The sequence below is a fragment of the Leptinotarsa decemlineata genome, unplaced genomic scaffold (assembly GCF_025532065.1).
Source record: "Leptinotarsa decemlineata unplaced genomic scaffold, Ldec_3_MD MMD2_tig00004067_RagTag_RagTag, whole genome shotgun sequence".
Classification (NCBI taxonomy): domain Eukaryota; kingdom Metazoa; phylum Arthropoda; class Insecta; order Coleoptera; family Chrysomelidae; genus Leptinotarsa; species Leptinotarsa decemlineata.
The window spans coordinates 768,632-788,726 of NW_027412602.1; the positions used below are offsets into that span (position 1 = coordinate 768,632).

The 20,095-nt window shown below is 34.8% G+C and overlaps 1 protein-coding gene across 3 annotated transcripts in view; it reads left to right on the forward strand.

Annotated features, from left to right (window-relative positions):
* The window catches only part of LOC111513686 (uncharacterized), a 436,986-nt gene extending 422,585 nt beyond the window's left edge, over positions 1–14,401 (forward strand). For all 3 annotated transcript variants that reach the window (XM_074178545.1, XM_074178546.1, XM_074178547.1), the window contains one exon: positions 9,355–14,401. The gene's annotated coding sequence lies outside the window, so the exon portion shown is untranslated. The remainder of the gene's footprint in view (positions 1–9,354) is intronic.
* The last annotated feature ends 5,694 nt before the right edge of the window (positions 14,402–20,095 follow it).

Below are 20,095 nucleotides of genomic sequence, written 5' to 3' on the forward strand. Positions count from 1 at the left end.
CATCTTTCGTCACATTTTTTTTCTTTTCTGGATTTCTTATGTGAATGTTACATCTATATTTTTCTCAAAATTTTTTCAACAACCATTTTGAATGAATAATTGTAATAGTATCTCTATTGTAATAATCAAATGGATCAGTATTTGAAAATTCAAAATTGATGAATACAATTATGACTGATGGTTCTCTGTACATGCAATATATTTGAAAAAAACTAGTATATTGGAGATCTTTATCGACACAATAGAACTTGAAACTATGTTTTTTAGAATTTTTGTCTATCTGCCTGTGCTTATGTCCCCGCTGACCTCAAAAAAGGTTTGGGCGATTTGGTAGCGGTTCACACTATTATATATTTTAGTAAGTTTCACTCAACATTTAATATTTGATTTATTTCAATCGGTTTTAAAAAAATTTGTCAATTGAAATCACCACGTTGAACACTTTTCAGGTTTTCTGGCTGAAATTTTGATTGACTATAGGTATTTAAAGTTTCTGAAACTATTTTCTTCTAGATCGAAGATAAGTTAGAACATGAGAAAATGTTGGTGTTAAAAATGGGAAACTCAAATATTGTAGTGCCTACACAGTCGTGAGCAGCTCAATAATATGTCATGCCAGAAGAACAAAAAGTAAAGTTTTTTATTCGTATGTAAAAATTAAGAAGCAATACGTAATTTTGCTTTCCCATGAAGTTAGGCAACCGAGAAAAACCTCCCATAAAATATTTTCAATATTTTGAGGAATTGAAGTAGTGAACTCAAGTAAGAAAAACAAGCTTTAAGTTTTGATATTTTTACAGCATGTAGAGAACCAGAAAATCATGATGACTGATATTTTTGTTCTGAAAACGTGCAGGATTCCAACGTGAAAAATAAAAGAAAGATATTTTATCCCAACATCTCATCTGTGAATCTATATCTAGGTCTAGATCTGACCATTAACTCCGCATCGAATGCTAATCTAGATTTAGAGGTAGCGAAAAATTGGGAGGGACTTTTAACGAAAAATCAGCATTATACGAGCAAGCGAACAAACTCCAGCAATTGGACTATGATTCCAGACCATCAATCAAGAAAAGAGGGCCTCCCAGAAAAACGTTTTCAACGAGTCATCTGCAGATGGATTTGTCGGTAACGACAGAGATGCAAAGAAAGAGTGAACTCAACATACGGAAAGATACATAAGAATATTGCATAACCCACTGAGTGAAAACGACCAGTCCCGAGAAGAACTAACAGGTCCTCAAAAGCCTAGTGGATCCAGGTCATCTGTGTTGACTTTCGAAGCTGACAATAGTCTCCAGATAATTCGTTAGGCTAGATATGGAAAAAAAATCTGTTGAATCAATCCCGATAATCTTATTGTTGGAAATGGTGTCCCTTTCCGTCAACTTCTCACTCGAAATTTTCAAAATAGCTGTTCTTTCCAAAGCAAATCGAATTTTTTATTTTTCCGTTTAACGCTCCTATGAATTTTGTATGAAAAAATGAAATCCATTCATTTTTCACTTCGGTATGAATTTGAGTTCCACCTCAAATGCCATCTCCCATTGCACAACTCTATCCGGCGTGCCGGGGGCAACCCATTTTGAGGGGCGAAGCCATAAAGGGGCAAAATATTCCCCATATTTTTGGGTCGGATTCCCGACCCAGTTCTATTCATTCCAACATTTCATTCGAATATCTAGCTGGGCACCTTTTATACTAGCCTTTTATTATATCTTAGAAAACAGTCCCTGAAAGGTTCGAATAAATACGAGTTCCAAACTATAAAATATTCATCCCAATACCTAAAGGACTATCAGTAGTATTATAAAATGAATTGCCACATTATTTTTTAATATGATATTTTTTATATCTTTAAATTTACTTTCCTATGCTTCGCGAAATGAATGTTTTGGCTTTTTTCTTTTTCATCTATATCTAGATTGGTTCTGATGAGGCAATAAGACAAATATATCATACCGAAACTTCGAATTACACCCTATGTTAGTGAAATTTTATCGTAACTTTCCATACACTATATTGTGTAGCTTTCCTATGAATGATATCTTTTTGAATTTCATAAAGAATATTTGGAGTACCTACAAACTGAATAGGAGAAAGTGATTTTTGAATAATTCTATTTCAAACTCCTAGAAATATACCCCTTTCAATTCAAACAAAATTCCTATGGCTAGTCCATAAGCTTAGAAAGTCATCACGTACTGTCATCGTGACATAAGTAGATTCAACTCATTCGTGACATAAAGTCGTAATGTTATGAATGAATTGTGTGCTTCATCTTGTAATATTATCCAAACTGATACCGCATATGCGTAAAGTTTGGGTCGGTGTATGACAAAAAAAGTGTTAGGAAGGAAGGAAAAGAAACTTTTGTTTGCGTAGTACGGTTCGAATAATCTAACAGACCGATAACAGATTTCTACACGAAGAAAAGCGAATTGAGAGTTTCTATGTTTTTTACCATTTTTATTTGTAACTAACGTTAGTGTAGTTTCGTCCTATAAGGACTTTTTCAAACTTTTACATTAAAGTATAAGTTTGAAAATGTTCTTATAGGACAAAAGTGCAGTAACGTTAGTTATAAATAAAAGTTGTAAAAAACATAGAAAGTTTCAATTCTCTTTTCTTCATAATGATTTCCTACCACGTAGTAACGGCTACATTCATCAACTTATTGGGATTTATACACATCTACTGCTCATCTACAGGAAGGGGCTTCTCACCGACCATGACTAAGTCCGGCAGGTGTAAATGAAATTTCATATGGTAACTCTCGTACACTATATTGTGAAGCAATCCTGTGAAGGATATCTGATTCGATTCCATAACAAATGTTTGGAGTGCAAACTCAGAAACTGAATATGGAAATGTGATTTTTTCATAATTCAATTCGAAGGTAGTTTTTTCGGAAGGGTTTTTTCTTCCAGTTTTCATCTGAAAGTAACTTCTATGCATGATTTACATATCTTCGTAAGCAGTACATTTCGAAGTTATTTGCTTTCCTCCTTCCTTTGGAATTTTCCCCATTTTTTTTGTATAAAGATGGAGAAGCAGAAAACCAAAATCTTTCCCAAAAACTATTCTTTCCTAAAGATGTATCTTTTCAATTTCTTATGCTTTGCTTCTCAGAATTCACCATATTCATATTCTGAATACACTGACCAATTACTTGATGAAAATCAATAACATTATCCATGATGATAATTTATTAAATTTTCACAAACATTTTTTTAATTCTAGACATATTTCGCTAACCCCGTAACTTCATCGGTAATAATAAATGGTTAAACACTGGCCTACAATTCTTACATACAACAATAAGTTACCTCACTCAGTTGGTTAATAGATTGTTAATGAGATAACACATTGAATTTGCAAAACAAATTACAATCTCATTCTTGGAGAACAGGTAAGTTTTGAGATAAAATTTCAACAGATAAACGCGTCTAGAACGAGCCTTTTTCCTAAGAATAGTACAGCGAACGTGTCACGAGAGGCAGCACTAGTACTAGGGACAAACATGAACTATTCACATGTAAAACAGTGTTATTTACGTAATATTAATTCATTATTTAAAAATATAAATCTGATATAAAAAATTATTTTGTGCTAGTATATTGCCAACAAAGCATTGCTGTTTTGCGAATTCTACGTCGGATAATCGATATCCGGAAGAAAACGTGTTTTTTATACCATTCATAAAATTTCATATTAATGAGGTTAGATGTTAGAAATGGATACATGCTTCGAGGAGAGTGGATTTACCTGTGCAAAAAATAAATAAATATTCATATGTATGCTCTATACATGAAATGAATAGTAAATGTTTCATAGTTAATTAGCATTTATTAGAATGAGATATAACCTCAATCGTTTATTGAATTATATTCATTCATTATGTTTAATTAAATTCATTTCATTACCATCTATATTTGATTCATATTTCACTGGGATATATTTCTAAAATTCATAATTATTTTAAATTTCTTTTATTACAGTTTGAATCCACCTCTACTCTTTTACTAGAGTCTGTATACTAAACCTGTCTATTAATTCACTTTTTTTTCAAGTTACTTTCGAATTACAGTGTTTGTCCCTACCGAACTACTAGCGCTGCTAATGAGTGATTTTTCGTACTTCAGGAAAAAGGTTCATTGAAAATAATGTTGGTGAATTAATTATTATCATGGATAAAATTCGTATTCCCTAATGAACATTATAGTACTGTTGAGACTCAGATTGTTTGTTGTCTGGAGGTCGAGTCAGACAATATTTTGAGTCGTCATTTTCAGCACTTTCGGAAAGTCATATTTAACGCTAATGAAATTATATATATAAATGAATAAACGAACAATTAGAAGCATCAGAATTTCTCCGATAATTTTCTATACAATCCTTATAATTTGCTTTGCAATTGTTCTGTGGGCATAGGTAACTTGGTGCAAATTTCATAATCGGATCAGTGTTTTTTTGGATATTCACATTACAGTATATGCCTTATCAAAATACATAAAATGTTGGCGACTATTTGCAAATAAGTTCCATTTTGAGAAAAACTATGTCAAAGTTTCATATTCATAGCTGCTTTACATTTAAAGCAGAATCTGAAAATCTTATGGAAATAAATCAAAATTTTACAAAAAACAAACAATGCAGTGGAAGGCCATGAATTTGTTTCAAGCATATCTTTCAATTATAATACATTTCTATACAAGTATAAATCATCACATTGTAACTGTAATTATTTTACTAGAACCCAAAACATATTCAAAAAACACTCCATTGGGAGATTTTAACTAAACAGTTTTACAAAAACGCAACACGCGTTCTGCCATACAATGGCTTCTTCAGACGTGTATATACTAACTTAGTGAAGGAACTTATTTTATAGCGAAACACGTGTTTCGCTATAAAACTTTTCTGTGAAAATCTCACAATGAAGGTTTTTTTGATTACGTTATGAATTTTCAAGTATCGGCAGATTCCATCATGGACTCAAAACGATGATTTTTATAATTTTCTGTCTGTCTCTCTGTCTGTCTGTCTGTCTATACGTCTTTGCGCTAATCTCGAAAACTACTTATCCGATTTGGGTTCGGTTTCCACTAATGTATTGTGATAAGCTACACCAAACATTACTTATCTGATTTATTTCAATCGGTTTATGAATAAAAAAATTGTCATGCCAATTTTAATTATCATGTCAAACATTCATTATGCACTGTTTGGAACCTTTGGTGTAGTAATGAATATTACTGGAGTTTTTTCCCAACACCAAATCGTTATTTTTAACACCTCGACACGTGGTGATCATGTCAAACATTTGTTGGAGAAGACACTATAAAAACACTGTTCGGTTAATTTGGGTGGAGCATTGATTAACTATAACTATAGTTAATGACACGATTTTCGAGAAATTTTTGCCATTTGAAAATCTGGAAAAATCTAGTAACTGAAATCACGGGTAGCAGCTATTTATTAAAGTATTTTTCGAAATATTCGAAATACCTACGAGCTCTGTTTAAAAAATAAGGTGAAATTAAATTTATCCCAAAAAATATTTATTTGTTCATCAATTTCTCTCTTGTCCCATTCAAAGTAGTCCATTTCAGATATAATACACTTATGCCAGCGTTTTTTCCAATCTCTGAGGCACTTCTGATATGCATTTTTTGAAGCCTTGAGCGCTCCCAGCGATTTGGTTTTTATCTTTTCAATCGTCGCAAAACGTCGTCCTTCCACAGATCTCTTCAATCTCTGGGATAGGAATAAGTTGCAGGGAGGGAAATCTGGTAAATACGGTGGCTGAGTTATGATAACGGAGTTGTTTTTGGCCAAAAAATTACGAACAAGCAATGACAAGTGAGCAGGCCCATTGCTGTGATGTAAACACTATGAATCGTTTCTCTACATTACCGGACGGTTTCTCCGTATTGCTTCTCGCAAGCAAAGCATAACTTCAAGATAATAATTTTTATTAACCGTACAACCATGTGGCAAAAACTCCTGATGCACTACGGTAATCGAAGAAAACAGTGAGCGAAACTTTGACATTTGATTCAACTCGGTGTGTTTTTTTGGCCTTGGCTCTCCTGGGCTCTTCCATCAGGACGTTTGGATTTTGATTTCGACGTCATAACCATATACCCATGATTCGTCACCAGTTATGATCCTTTCAAAGGATCATAACTGGTGAGGATTGCCATTGACGTCAGTCAACAATTCCTGAGTGATGCTCAAGCGACGACGGTCCTGTCACACGCTTCATGCCCAAAATTTTCGAAAAAATTGCATGGTATGATCCAACCGATATGTTGACATCCTCAGCAACATCTCTATAATAGTAATTTGACGTTTCTCCATAACAAGTTCCCCCACTTCCTCAGCATTTTCATCGATTGTTGATGTGCTGCGGCGTCCAGGGCCTATGCGTCGTTATTCACATCTCGAACGTCTGTGAAAAACTTGTACCACTTGTGAACAATTTTCTGACTCACAGTAGTATCACCGTACGCCACTGTCAACATTTCAAGTATTTTTGCGAACTTAATTCCAGCTCTACACAAAATTTGATACAAATTCTTTGTTATTTTCGATAGCAGAAAATCGCCGAACACGCACAACACTTCTATATGTCTCTCGCCAACAAACTGAATATGCTAAATAGTTGAAACTCTGAGCATATGTTCGAGATGAGTGTACCAACAAAACAAAAAATTCGCTAATGGAATGTACGTACCCAACGAAATTTGAACATTCACCTTCACTCACATTCACCTAATTCCTTATAAGGAATTTAAAAGATATACTGGAACAAAATCAGTCGGTAACTTTATATGACTCTCAAGTAAATTTACCACTGAGGTATGGGTTGTGTCTGTGGGGTAATAGGTACTATCCATGCACGGGATGTTTTCATCAATCAAAAGAAAATTTTGAGACTAATAGCAGGCGTTTCCTGCGTTTCATTCATGTAGAAATATATTCCCTTCTTATAAAATTTTACCTCTTACAAGTTTATATATTCTTGAAGTATGCGTCTATACATTTAAAAATATTGACAAATGTTATAAAAATTCCAACATTCATGCATTGAAAACAAGGCAAAAAAATTTTATTTACGTTCCATATGCGAGACTCAATATTACTTCAAAATCTCCTAATTTTATTGGACCTAGGATATATACCAACTTCCCGAAATTAGTAAAACAACGAAGACATTATTTCGCTTTAAAAAAACTTTCAGTGTCTTTCTATTGGAAAAATGTTTTTACGCACTAGATGAGTATTTCGAAGAAAATTTTTATTGTATTTTGTATGCACCTTATTTAATTTAATGATGACTATTCCTATACATTTCATATGTCAAAAGAAAAATGATTATTATTATTTTTTTTTCACCGTAGTCTGTCAGGCCCTATCCCCCGACGCCCCGATACATTCGGGAAGGCGCGCCAGCATTATCAACCAATGACCACTCTTCACACCGTGGGGTAAATGATCATTGGGTCCGAGAATCATGTGCTCTGAGCAAGCGCAGTGAGCCAACAATGACAGCCTTCTGCATCTGTGCGACTAAGATTTCTACCTTAGAGCGGCAAGCCGGTATGATTTTAAGATTCGAGAGTTGAGAGGGCATCATTCCACCAAGGACTCCCATAATGAGAATAACCATCTTGACAGAGTGATTTGGATCTGCGGAGTTCGAGAAGAAAATTTCGATGTTTTATCCGTTTTTCCTCAGCATGTCCGCAAATGCTGGACATGCTGATAGCAAGTGCATTAGGGTCTCGGGTGTACTCTTCCACCACCCTCAAGGACTGTTGGAGACCCTTCTCTCCAGAGGCATAAAGTTTAACATCATCCATATAGAACAAATGGGTGACCTTGTGCCTCCGGTTTCCAGGGGTGCCACTGTTATACCCTCGAGTATTTCTGAGCGCAACGGATAATGGCAATAGTGAGATGCAGAAGAGACGGGGACTGAGGGAATCACCCTGAAATACACCCTTTCTGAAAGTGATCCACCCTGTTTAGACTCTTGCTTAACCATATGTTATGGTGAAGCGAGTTCGCCAAAGCGGTATCAGTTGTTCAATGCATCTCACTATTATGTCGGGTACTGCAAGGCATCTGAGCAAATGCAAGATAAGCTCATGCGAAATTATATCAAATGCCTTACGGTAATCGAATCAGGCCATAGAGAGGTTACGCTTATATTGTATCGACTCCTGCGTTATACATCTAACGATGAGCAGGTTCTCTTTACATCCAGCGACTCCTCTCTTCGACCCTCTCTGTTCGAACACTCGGTCAACTGGCTAGATGGCGGTGGTTGCTTGGTAGTTTTTTTACCAATAAGTGTTCAGCCCTTCTGGGCCTGGAGCAGCAAAGTTCTTGGAACCCACAAGGGCTCTTCGAACGTTATCCGGGGTTATCGGGTTGCGCAGTTCATTGAGCTCAGGCTGTCGAAACTCTCTGTTGAAAGCTTCGAACTGCCCTAGGGCTGGAGTGTCTACGTTGAGCGGCTGCGGGTGTTCAGTGTTCATAGATATCCTTCCAGAAGGATTCCACCTTATCAACGGTCGGCGGATTATCCACAACACGTGGAGGCTCTAGGAATAAGTGAGAAAGTTTCTCGCGGAACCTAAGGTTTTCCGTGATACTTCTCGCTCGCCTCACTAGTGACTTCTTAGCAGTCTCTAGCATTCATATCCTATCAAGGCAGTGCTAATTGGTGGTCAGCAGCACGCCTTGACTTAAATTGTCGGCTATTCGCCGCACTGCGGTTGAGAAAGGCCCATTGGCCGCCCTGTATTCCATCACACATTGGATACGAGACGCGTGTTGTCTCGCCGACGTGATCTTAGCCTCCGTCTTGTGTACACGCCGTTCAATCTTCTGAACCGCAAGGCCGGGATTTCGTCCTTCCGATTCAGAAAGCGATTGGACGACGTTATACGTTATTATTATTATTACAAACCTCTTACAGTAGGGTTTTTGCTTTTTTTACAATAATGCATATTCAATTCCCCAACTCTTGATAAACTCTCTATTACAATAAAGATGATATTGACTTGATAAATATCCTTCCTTGCATCAAATCAGTGACTTCCAATAATTGTTATATCCTCAGAAGTTTGTCCGGCTCGGCCTAGAGAACAAGCGCAATAAGTACCCTCAGTGAGGTAATCCCAAACTCATTTTCATGTAGGTCTAAGGTCCTCTACATATGAATTACAATTTTTCTTGCATATTTTTATGGATTTTTCCACTAAGTGGAAGAGTTTCATTATAACTTAAACGGTACATCATATGCCACATTTTTAACATAATCTTTTTTTTCAGTTGGATGCACCGGGAGTCAAACTCAGGTTATTGCCTTAGCATTTTGCTCCATCAGCTCAGTTCCTGGAGAAACTTAGAAGAACTCAATGGAGTTTCTGTTTGAAGACATGATTTTATATTCAAAATGTCTAAGGTTATCATGTATTTCAATTATCCATCTATTAGAAATTCACTAGATTCATTCTTGCCAAGTGTATAAACATAAATTTAAGCCTAGATATCTGAATACAAACAACTTGACTGAATTATAGCAGTCGGTTATAATAACTTGTGATAAACTATAACACTTCAAATAAATCGAACCACAAAGATTCGTTGAATAGTTATTCAGAGAATCATTTTGGTTCCGTAATGAAGATGTCTAATATAACGTGCCAGTGAAGTATTCAGTACTATAACAAAGGTATGCATCTCACCGATCAGTGGCCGTTTTCAACCTAATTTGAGTATCGATATGCTGTAGACCTGAACCACTGAAATTGGAGTAAAAGTTCTGTATCATGAATAAAAGTAAAAAGAGACCAGTTGAGACATTCGTAAGAATATAAAAAGTTCATATTGGTCTCTCATTCAAGGATGTTTTCCAGATAAACGTTTTACCTATTTCGACGTTCATATCTCTGAAAAAACGTTTGTATTCTACTTCTACATTGAAATATGAAGAATGGGAATTTCCAAAGAAGGGAAAACAAAACTGTACAGGTGAATGTGTACTCACGCAATTTCTTTCAAATACAAACTAAAAAAAATGTGTTTGAAACATCTACTTTCCATCACGAATTGTACGTAACTACTTTCCATCACGAATTATAGGGAAATTTCTCATATATAACACCCAGAAGCCAAATTACAATATAATACACATAGAAGCTCAAGAAAGTGCATTCCGCAAAAGTCGATTGTCAATTTTTTCATAAAAGAATGTCGCAAATATTCCAAATAGAAGAAGTTGATTAAAGTGTGCGAAACTCAGTAGCAATTGTTAAATATTGTTAAATTACATTCATTAGAACACAACATTTAAAAGGTGGCATTAGATATACTTGAAGAGCTCTACGTAAATGTAAGATTCCGATTTTACAGGAGGAATTACCTTCATTTGGCAAATATTATTGTTGATTCCGTTCATCTTCCTCATTTCTACTTCATAAATTTCATTTTTTTACTGGAAAATACTCTCAAAATATTTTTTGTTGTTGTTCTCTATACACTTTAGTTTTAGTGAAAAATGTCGACCTTCTGATTTGGATACCAAGATGAAGAAGAGTAGTATGTATGAAAATATCATCTGACAGGAGAAAATTCTTAATGAAAAAACGCCAAAATTCGAAAGGATGAAATTGAAATCGAACTTTTTGTTGAGATTAATTTGAATTAGAGACAATTGTCAGTTGAATAGTGTTTGATTGAATTGTTCACTTTTTTATTTGCGTTCTTTCCAGAAATTCGAGTATACCTATAGATATATAGGTACATACATTGTTATGTGTGTATAAAGGGGTCCTGTTTATTTGCCAGTAAAACTAGCTGCAGTGGTTTATTAATATTTACTGCAAATCGGTTCCTCAGTATCCCATTCAAACTAAGTATTCACAACACCAATCATTTGTGTTTATTATACATACCTACCCATTTAAATGGAAAGGGGTATATTTTTGGAAAAAAGGGTTTTGGCTTTCTATTTCTCCATCTTTATACAAAGAAATGTGGAAATCTTATAAAGAAAAGAAGAAATCGATTATTTAAAAATTAACCTTCACAAATGATCATGCAAAGAAGTAGCATTCAGACACAAACTGGAACAAAAAGCCGTCTCGGAACAACTACTTCCATATGAACAAAAGAAAAAATACTTCCGAAACAACTGCTTTTGTATGAACATTGAATTACAAAAAAACACGTTGTCCTATTCAATTTGTATTCAAACATTCGTTATGGAATGGGTATCCTTCACAGGATTGCTACACAATATCGTGAATGGAAGAGGTAAAATTTCACATGAAACGCTGTCATACTCATTTCATCAGTGAGTCATGTTTTCACAAGTGGTTTCAGGTCTATAAGTACAGTTTGCCAAAGTTTGACTACCTCTGCCCTCATGAATATTTCATGCCAAAAGGAAGATTCTTTTCATAGTCCAATTTTCGAAAATTAGTATGTTACTGTTAATCTTCATTTAGACTTCCTGAAACACTGTCGATTTTTAAGATCAACATGTGGGTGCTTTCTATATTTCGAATGAGCTTTGTGATGATCTACTTCCATTATTTGTTCATGGCCATGTTAAGACAGAGTAAAAGTGAACTACTCGATTTGACTTATTCAATATTTTTGCCTCTCCAGTCTGTTGAGTCTCCAATTCTAACATCGTAAAACATAGTTCTTTCAATTTGTGGTTCAATTATAGTCTGTCTATCAATCATTCATAAAAATAACACTGATTTCCACTTACTTTGTGTTTGTTAAATTTATAATTCATTAAATTGAACAAAGCATAACAACAAAGCATATTTGTGAGACATTGAATAGTTAGATAGAATATACTTGCAGTCAAATCTGTATATATTTGTGTGTTTTAATCGTTCAGTTCCCTAGATGATGCTTGGCGGTTCTGGAGAATTTCTCTTTTTAAAAACTCATAAACAGAATTCTTATTCGTCTCTTTGTTTTGGAACATTAATCAATTATCCGGAAGGGTTTCAGCAGGAAATTTTCAAAATACGGTGTGTGTCGAACAGCTATTAGAGGTTTGAGATGAAGGAATGAAGTTATTAAAAATGTTTCATATAAAAGTTTTAGGTATCAATGCATTGTACTTTTTTGAAACGTTATTCAGTATACATACAGTGTATACAGTAGAAGTGTGTCATATCAAAGTTAGGAGCTATGCTAAAAATAACATCAAAATTTGATCTATTCAACCGTTCTTATTTTCAATGAAATCTCATTTTAAGAGTTTTTTTGTGTTGTAGATATTTTAAAAATAGTTTTAACAAAATCATTTTTCTGAATCTGGGTGAAATAAAATTCGAAAACAATTCCTGCTCAGCGTCACTATTTTTCGGGTTTGAAGGCCGTGGATCTTTGGAATTTCTTCCTGACGTTTCGCTGGCGCGAGTGGCTAGCTTCCTCAGAGGTTCATACATTTATTATCTCCGATGACTGTTGACTCCTCAGGTAGTTTGGTGTGCTAATACATCTTGAAATAAATTTCAGGAGACTGTTATTGGACACAAGAAATCTCGATTTTTTTTTAATATCATCATAGAGAAATAATCTACAAAAGTGGCTATATCATTAATTACATTTATTCGGGATGGATAGCACCCAAAAATTTCGTGTCCACGTTTCCCATAGTTACAGGAATCTATAAAATCACATGAGGTACCTTTAAAAAATGAGTTTTCAAACACCGAATCCCTCGAATCCCACTCGAATCGCTCGTTATAAACCCATGCAAAGCAGTATTTTTGGAAAGTAGGTTTTACATGAAAATTAATTTAAGTATAAAATGTAGGGTAATTATATCCATATAAATCAATAAAAAAATATTGTATAGTTTTCATTCAGCCAGTATCAGAAAAGAAAATTATTAAATCATCGTTCGATTATAAAAAACTAGATTTTCAAATCATCTGCATAGCAACAACTGTTCAAATGAAATTTCATTTAAAATTGGGACGTATACATGCATACGGATAGATACATACAATCACTTCTCGATCATATTTCTGAAATAACTATTGAACGCTCGGTATTTATCTATACAACCCCAATTTTTTTGATAAATTCCTAACGGAATCCGAATATAGGAAACAATATTCCTTTAAAAAACATAGCTTTGAACTTTCACGATTTTTCTGGGTCACTGTATAATAGAGGATATTTTAAAAAATCTCGTTGTATTAATATCTAAAATTTTGATAACTTAATTCCTTCCTCCCAAACTTCTAAAGGAAGCCTGACGTGACACAATGAAACACTATATTGGCTTGTATACCTAAACAAAATAAAGAAGAGTTATTCACAATTAGTAAAGAACCGGCATCACATGAAACGTTTTTTCAGAGATTTACCGAATGGGCTTTTGCCTAAAAGTTGTAAACGCAGCCAATATTATGTATCCTTGTCGAGTAACCTACCCGTTGTTTGTATAATTGAGGTTCAAAATGTCAATTCAATATATCCATATATCGCTAGACTTACGGTCACTGCAAATTTTGAATACTGTCTCATCAATAGAAGTCGAGACAAGACGAGACACCTTCTCTTATCGAGAGAAACGATCTCGATCTCGGCCTAAACAAAAAGAAGAAGAACCTGGATTTTTTGAGGAATATCTCAACTTTCATTTTTTTCGTAAACTTAAAGCAAAGTACTTTTCACTTTGTCTCCCATTTCACTTGGGCAGATTCTTCATTCTAACTGAATATGTAATAATATGTCTTCAGAAACAATAACTGATAATCAAGCGTTAGTTCATCAAGAGAAACGAATAAAAATATATAGGTATGATCTATACATATGACATATACTCGTATTTTTGTGTCATCTACTTTTCAAATAATCTGAGTTTTTCTGTTTCAGTTTTATGTTTTTGATATATCTTATTCTCAAAAATTTCATATAATCTTCTATTAGACTTATTTTATCACCTATCACACGATGCTCATTCCATTATTCGACCATTATATGGATGCCAAACTTAGCCAGGGTAGATTTTATTATAAAAATAAACTGATGAAGAAGCCTTAATTGAATATATTTTGTAAATTTAAATAATATATTGTGAGTATCTAGTTTCCTTTTCAAAATTTTGAATTCTCCGCAGGAGTTAGTTTATACTTACAGCAAAACTTTGATGATCACATATTCAAATAATCAGAGTATTAGTATAAATTTACTGCAGAGAATTCAACAAACGGATCAACTGAATTCCTTCAATATAGTATTGTGAAAGTATTCTTAGACCTAAAATTTGTCCTTTCCTGTGGACCAATATTGTAGTGCAATGTGTACACTTTAGAAAAAATAAATGTCAATTTCAACTGTGTTTCAAATTTTATTATTGGCAACCCAATAGGTTGAGTGCTGAATACAATAAGTGTTTATACAAAGTTACAAAATGGATGTTTTTAAACACTCAAGAAAATTGACAAGTACTTTGAATATAGTTTCGTAACGTGTATTATTTTCTTCCATTGATAAAAACAAAAAATTAAACAAATTCGTTCTTTATAAACATCTCATTATCCTGGACTTCTAATTGTCTTGCATGTGAGTTCGGCACTTTCAAATCAAAACCAATAATAAAGGTAAATTTGTGAAATTTCTGTCAGTTATGACGTCAAGAAATAGAAACGTCGCCTTCATGTAGAATTGCAAAGCAACATGATGTGATGTTACTAAAATTTAATAGAGACATCCAACTTCACGTGATATTGAAACAAAAGAGAGACAATTCTTATTAAAAAGCAATTGAGTTCAAAATAAACCCTTTATTACATAGATGTGTAGATCATGTATAGAACAACTCTGCGCCAAATATTTTTTTAATGTAGGTTATTGCTACTGAATGAAGTGTTATCCAATTTACGAACCAGTCCCTCCTGGATCAGGTCAACTTGTTCCTGAATCAGAGTAGTGACTTCAGGATAGCGTCTATCTATGACCGCCATCCTGAGCCCACCAACAACCTCACCATATGACCCAGTATGTCCATGAGAACCCCTGTGTTTTTGATTCCCTCTGTGTGGGAGGTTTGAGTCCACTATTTTCCTTTCCAGCCCCTTCCACAGATGTTCTTTTCGATAAATCTGCTGCGGTCTTCAGATGGATTTTCATTACACGTCCCCCCAGCAATTTTCCTCGCTTTCCCCAGATTGCTTAACTGTGCTCGTCGTGCGATAGTCGTTTGTGTTGCAGTCCGACACTTGCCAGTCCTGTAACTACTATATCGGGGTATTGTCACCCGCCGTTTGTTTTTGACTTTGCTGGTCCACTTGAGTCTCCAGATCAGTCATATTTTGTGAGGAGCCGCTTGAATAGTTCATATGAGTCTCATTAGTGTGGGGAAAGGATTGTCCACATCCTGCATGAATGCAATTCATGCAGGATGTGGACCTCAGGCGACCTCTGGGAGGTCGCCTGGTATACCAGCCGCTCCGTTACTGATACCTATCAAGTCCCTGTACCATTCATCCTTCAGCACGGGCTGCATAACACTACTGGATTGAGCCCCTTTAAGTTGTTCCCAAAAGGCAAATGTTGCCGCGGACTCATTCTAACAACCGGTGCCGCAGGATGTGGTAAATATTACTGGTAAATATTACTTTTTAGTTCTATCAATTTCTAAACTACTTCAGTTTTTTAAATTAATTTCTCTTTTCTCTTTCAAATTATTTTTCCAATCAACCAACGACAATTGTATTTTGTGGATAACTTAGCATACTATCAATTTATTAAACATAGACTTTGTAAACCTTGATCATGCTCCATTTTGCCAACATTTATTTTTGATACCTTTCATGAATTCGTATGATGGCTGAGCATCAAATTGTTTCAGATAGATGCATAGAAAAATTGACACCATGTTCATGCCGGAGAACGAGCTTTATTGAGTTGGATAATACTTGTAGTGTGAAGACCTGTATCTTTATTTCGTATAGGCAAGAGCAAAATGGATTATGATCTATTTTATGCATTGAAACATCTTTACTTTGGGTCTTACAAGATACTCCATTTGCGTTTTCCTGTTTTCTCCACTAATCTAGACCAGGGGTTCCAAACTACGGCCTGCGGGCCAAATCCGGCCCGTCAGTGTCATCAATCCGGCCCGCGACAGCCAATGATTTACTGTCATCAATCTGTCCCGCGACAGCCAATGATTACCTAATTGTTGTTACTATTGCTGTGATAAGTTGAAGCAGAAAACACAGAATGATAATTACTCGGTTTTATTTACTTGCAAGGTAAAACTTAACGACAGAAATGATGACAAAGAAAACTTAACTTAAGTATCTGAGTTTAAGCATATCAATACTTAACAAATAATTGAAATGAATCACAGTAAAACAAAAGCACTAATGATATTTATGTAATTGTGATTTTCCACCGACAATACTTTGTAGTTGTGGATCAATTTTACTTGTACCAATTATCAAAAGAGATTTAAGATGATCATCGGTTAATTGAGATCTGTAAACATTATTTGTGTACTTCATCTTGGAAAACGTTTTCTCACACAAGTAAGAAGTACCAAAAACAGAAAACAACCCACGAGCAAATTTATGCAAATTTTCAAATTGTTCCAGTGGAAGACTCTTATAAAATTCCAACAAAGATGAATTTTGATATTCGTTCGTAAGCATATCACTGCACCGTAAATCAATAATTTCCATTTGGACTTCCGGAGCCAGGGTTTCAATGTCACTTTTTTTGGACACTACGTGACCGATGCCTTCCACGTCGGCTACAATTGCTGGATTAGGTACGACGATTCTTCGGTCAAGACCGTGCAAAATATAGACGTATTGAAACCCCAGGGAACGCGAGTTCCTTATTTGCTGTTCTACAGGAAAAGCGATATTTTCCTATCTAAATAAGGTTGCGTAGAGTTACGTAGAGTTCAGCGTCTGGAATCTTACGGAATTTCTCGTTTAAATTTTTATTGAAATTGATATTTTTTTTGGTTATAATGAATTATTTTATTCTTTCATTAGTGATAGGTATATTTCAATTTTTAATGTTATATGTATATTCTCTGTTAAAAAAAAATGTCAGAATCAAAAGGATTTTGAAAAAGCTTAATTTCATTCGCAATGACATCAAAATCTGAAAAACGATTATCAAAATTTATCTTCAAAGCACTCAAAGTTTCTATTGCAAAACTGACGGGAAATTCAGTTTCTGTAGTGTGGCTGAATATTTCACATGTTTCAAAATGTGTGAAACATTTTTTATGTAATTGCGATTGAAATAGTATTATTTTCTGCCTGAAGAATTTGATATTGGTGTATGAATCAGGGAGAAGCTTATTTTCTCCTTGCAATCTCAAATTCAGTTCGTTCATATGATTTGTCAAATCGACATAGAAGGCTAACTTCCACATCCATTCACTATTTTCTAAATTGGCAAAAAGGGCGATCTCTGCTCGAAGTTCAAAAAAGCGCTTGAGGACTTTTCCGCAATTAAGCCAGCGTTCGGCAGTATGATATGGTAAATCATTTTCTCCAATCTGTTGAATAAACTCGCGGAATTGTCGATGATTCAGCCCAGTGGATCTGATGAAGTTAACAACTGATATGACTGGTTTTAGATGCTCATCGGTTAATTGAGATCTGTAAACATTCTTTGTGTACTTCATCTTGGAAAACGTTTTCTCACACAAGTAAGTAGTACCAAAAACAGAAAACAACCCACGAGCAAATTTATGCAAATTATCAAATTGTTCCAGTGGAAGACTCTTATAAAATTCCAACAAAGATGGATTTTGATATTTGTTCGTAAGCATATCACTGCACCGTAAATCAATAATTTCCATTTGGACTTTCGGAGCCAGGGTTTCAATGTCAGAATCAAAAAGATTTTGAAAAAGCTTAATTTCATTCGCAATGACATCAAAATCTGAAAAACGATTATCAAAATTTATCTTCAAAGCACTCAAAGTTTCGATTGCAAAATTGACGGGAAATTCAGTTTCTGTAGTGTGGCTGAATATTTCACATGTTTCAAAATGTGTGAAACATTTTTTATGTAATTGCGATTGAAATAGTATTATTTTCTGCCTGAAGAATTTGATATTGGTGTATGAATCAGGGAGAAGCTTATTTTCTCCTTGCAATCTCAAATTCAGTTCGTTCATATGATTTGTCAAATCGACATAAAAGGCTAACTTCCACATCCATTCACTATTTTCTAAATTGGCAAAAAGGGCGATCTCTGCTCGAAGTTCAAAAAAGCGCTTGAGGACTTTTCCGCAATTAAGCCAGCGTACGGCAGTATGATATGGTAAATCATTTTCTCCAATCTGTTGAATAAACTCGCGGAATTATCGATGATTCAGCCCAGTGGATCTGATGAAGTTAACAACTGATATGACTGGTTTTAGATGCTCATCGGTTAATTGAGATCTGTAAACATTCTTTGTGTACTTCATCTTGGAAAACGTTTTCTCACACAAGTAAGTAGTACCAAAAACAGAAAACAACCCACGAGCAAATTTATGCAAATTATCAAATTGTTCCAGTGGAAGACTCTTATAAAATTCCAACAAAGATGGATTTTGATATTTGTTCGTAAGCATATCACTGCACCGTAAACCAATAATTTCCATTTGGACTTTCGGAGCCAGGGTTTCAATGTCAGAATCAAAAAGATTTTGAAAAAGCTTAATTTCATTCGCAATGACATCAAAATCTGAAAAACGATTATCAAAATTTATCTTCAAAGCACTCAAAGTTTCGATTGCAAAATTGACGGGAAATTCAGTTTCTGTAGTGTGGCTGAATATTTCACATGTTTCAAAATATGTGAAACATTTTTAATTGCGATTGAAATAGTATTATTTTCTGCCTGAAGAATTTTATATTGGTGTATAAATCAGGGAGAAGCTGATTTTCTCCTTGCAATCTCAAATTCAGTTCGTTCATACGATTTATCAAATCGACATAGAAGACTAACTTCCACATCCATTCACTATTTTCTAAATCGGCAAAAGGGCGCTGCTTCTCATTTAAAAAAATTTCGATCTCTGCTCGAAGTTCAATAAAGCGCTTAAGGACTTTTCCGCAACTAAGCCAGCGTACGGCAGTATGATATGGTAAATCATTTTCTCCAATCTGTTGAATAAACTCGCGGAATTGTCGGTGATTCAGCCCAGTGGATCTGATGAAGTTAACAACTGATATGACTGGTTTTAGAACTTCAGGCATATCCAAACATTTTCCGCACAAGGACTGTTGATGAATGATACAATGTAAGACTAATGGTTTTGAACCACCATCATTTTCTACAGCCTTTGACACAAGTGCAACCACTCCTTTATTTTTACCATACATATTTTTGCATCCATCATCATCAATATCAAGAAGTTCTTCATACACTTCATAGCTTCTATGTACTCCGTGAATAAAAATGAACACCTGAGCAGTATCTGACACATCCGTTTGACACATCAAATGCTAGAGAAAACCACTCATGTCCATTTTTGTCAGATAGTTGAGATGATATATTTTCTGCGATGTCTTGCACCCTCCGAGCCACGGTGTTTGCTGACAAACTGACACTTTTAAATAAATTTACTTTTTCAGGGTATATTTCTTCGGCTACTGCAATCAAGCATTCTTTTATCATTTCTCCATCGATGAATGGTTTGCCACGTTTTCCGATTTCAAGAGCCACACGAAAGCTGGCTCGAGTTGCAGACTCTTGTTCAGTATTTGCTTTGGTCAAAAAGATTGCTGCGATTTGAATCCACGTTTCAAAGCTTCAATTTTTTCCTTCCGCAACCTTCCTGTATACTTGGAGTAACTTTGAAGATGTTTCGATTCATAGTGTCGTTTAATGTTAAAGTCTTTGAGAACAGCTATGGTTTCATTACAAATTAAACATAGCGCCTTATTACTGGACTCAATCACAAAATACTGAAAGGTCCATTTTTCTTGGAACGTTCTGCATTCACTGTCGATTTTTAGCTTCTTTTCCATACCAACAAATCACACATAAAAACAATAAGTCAAAT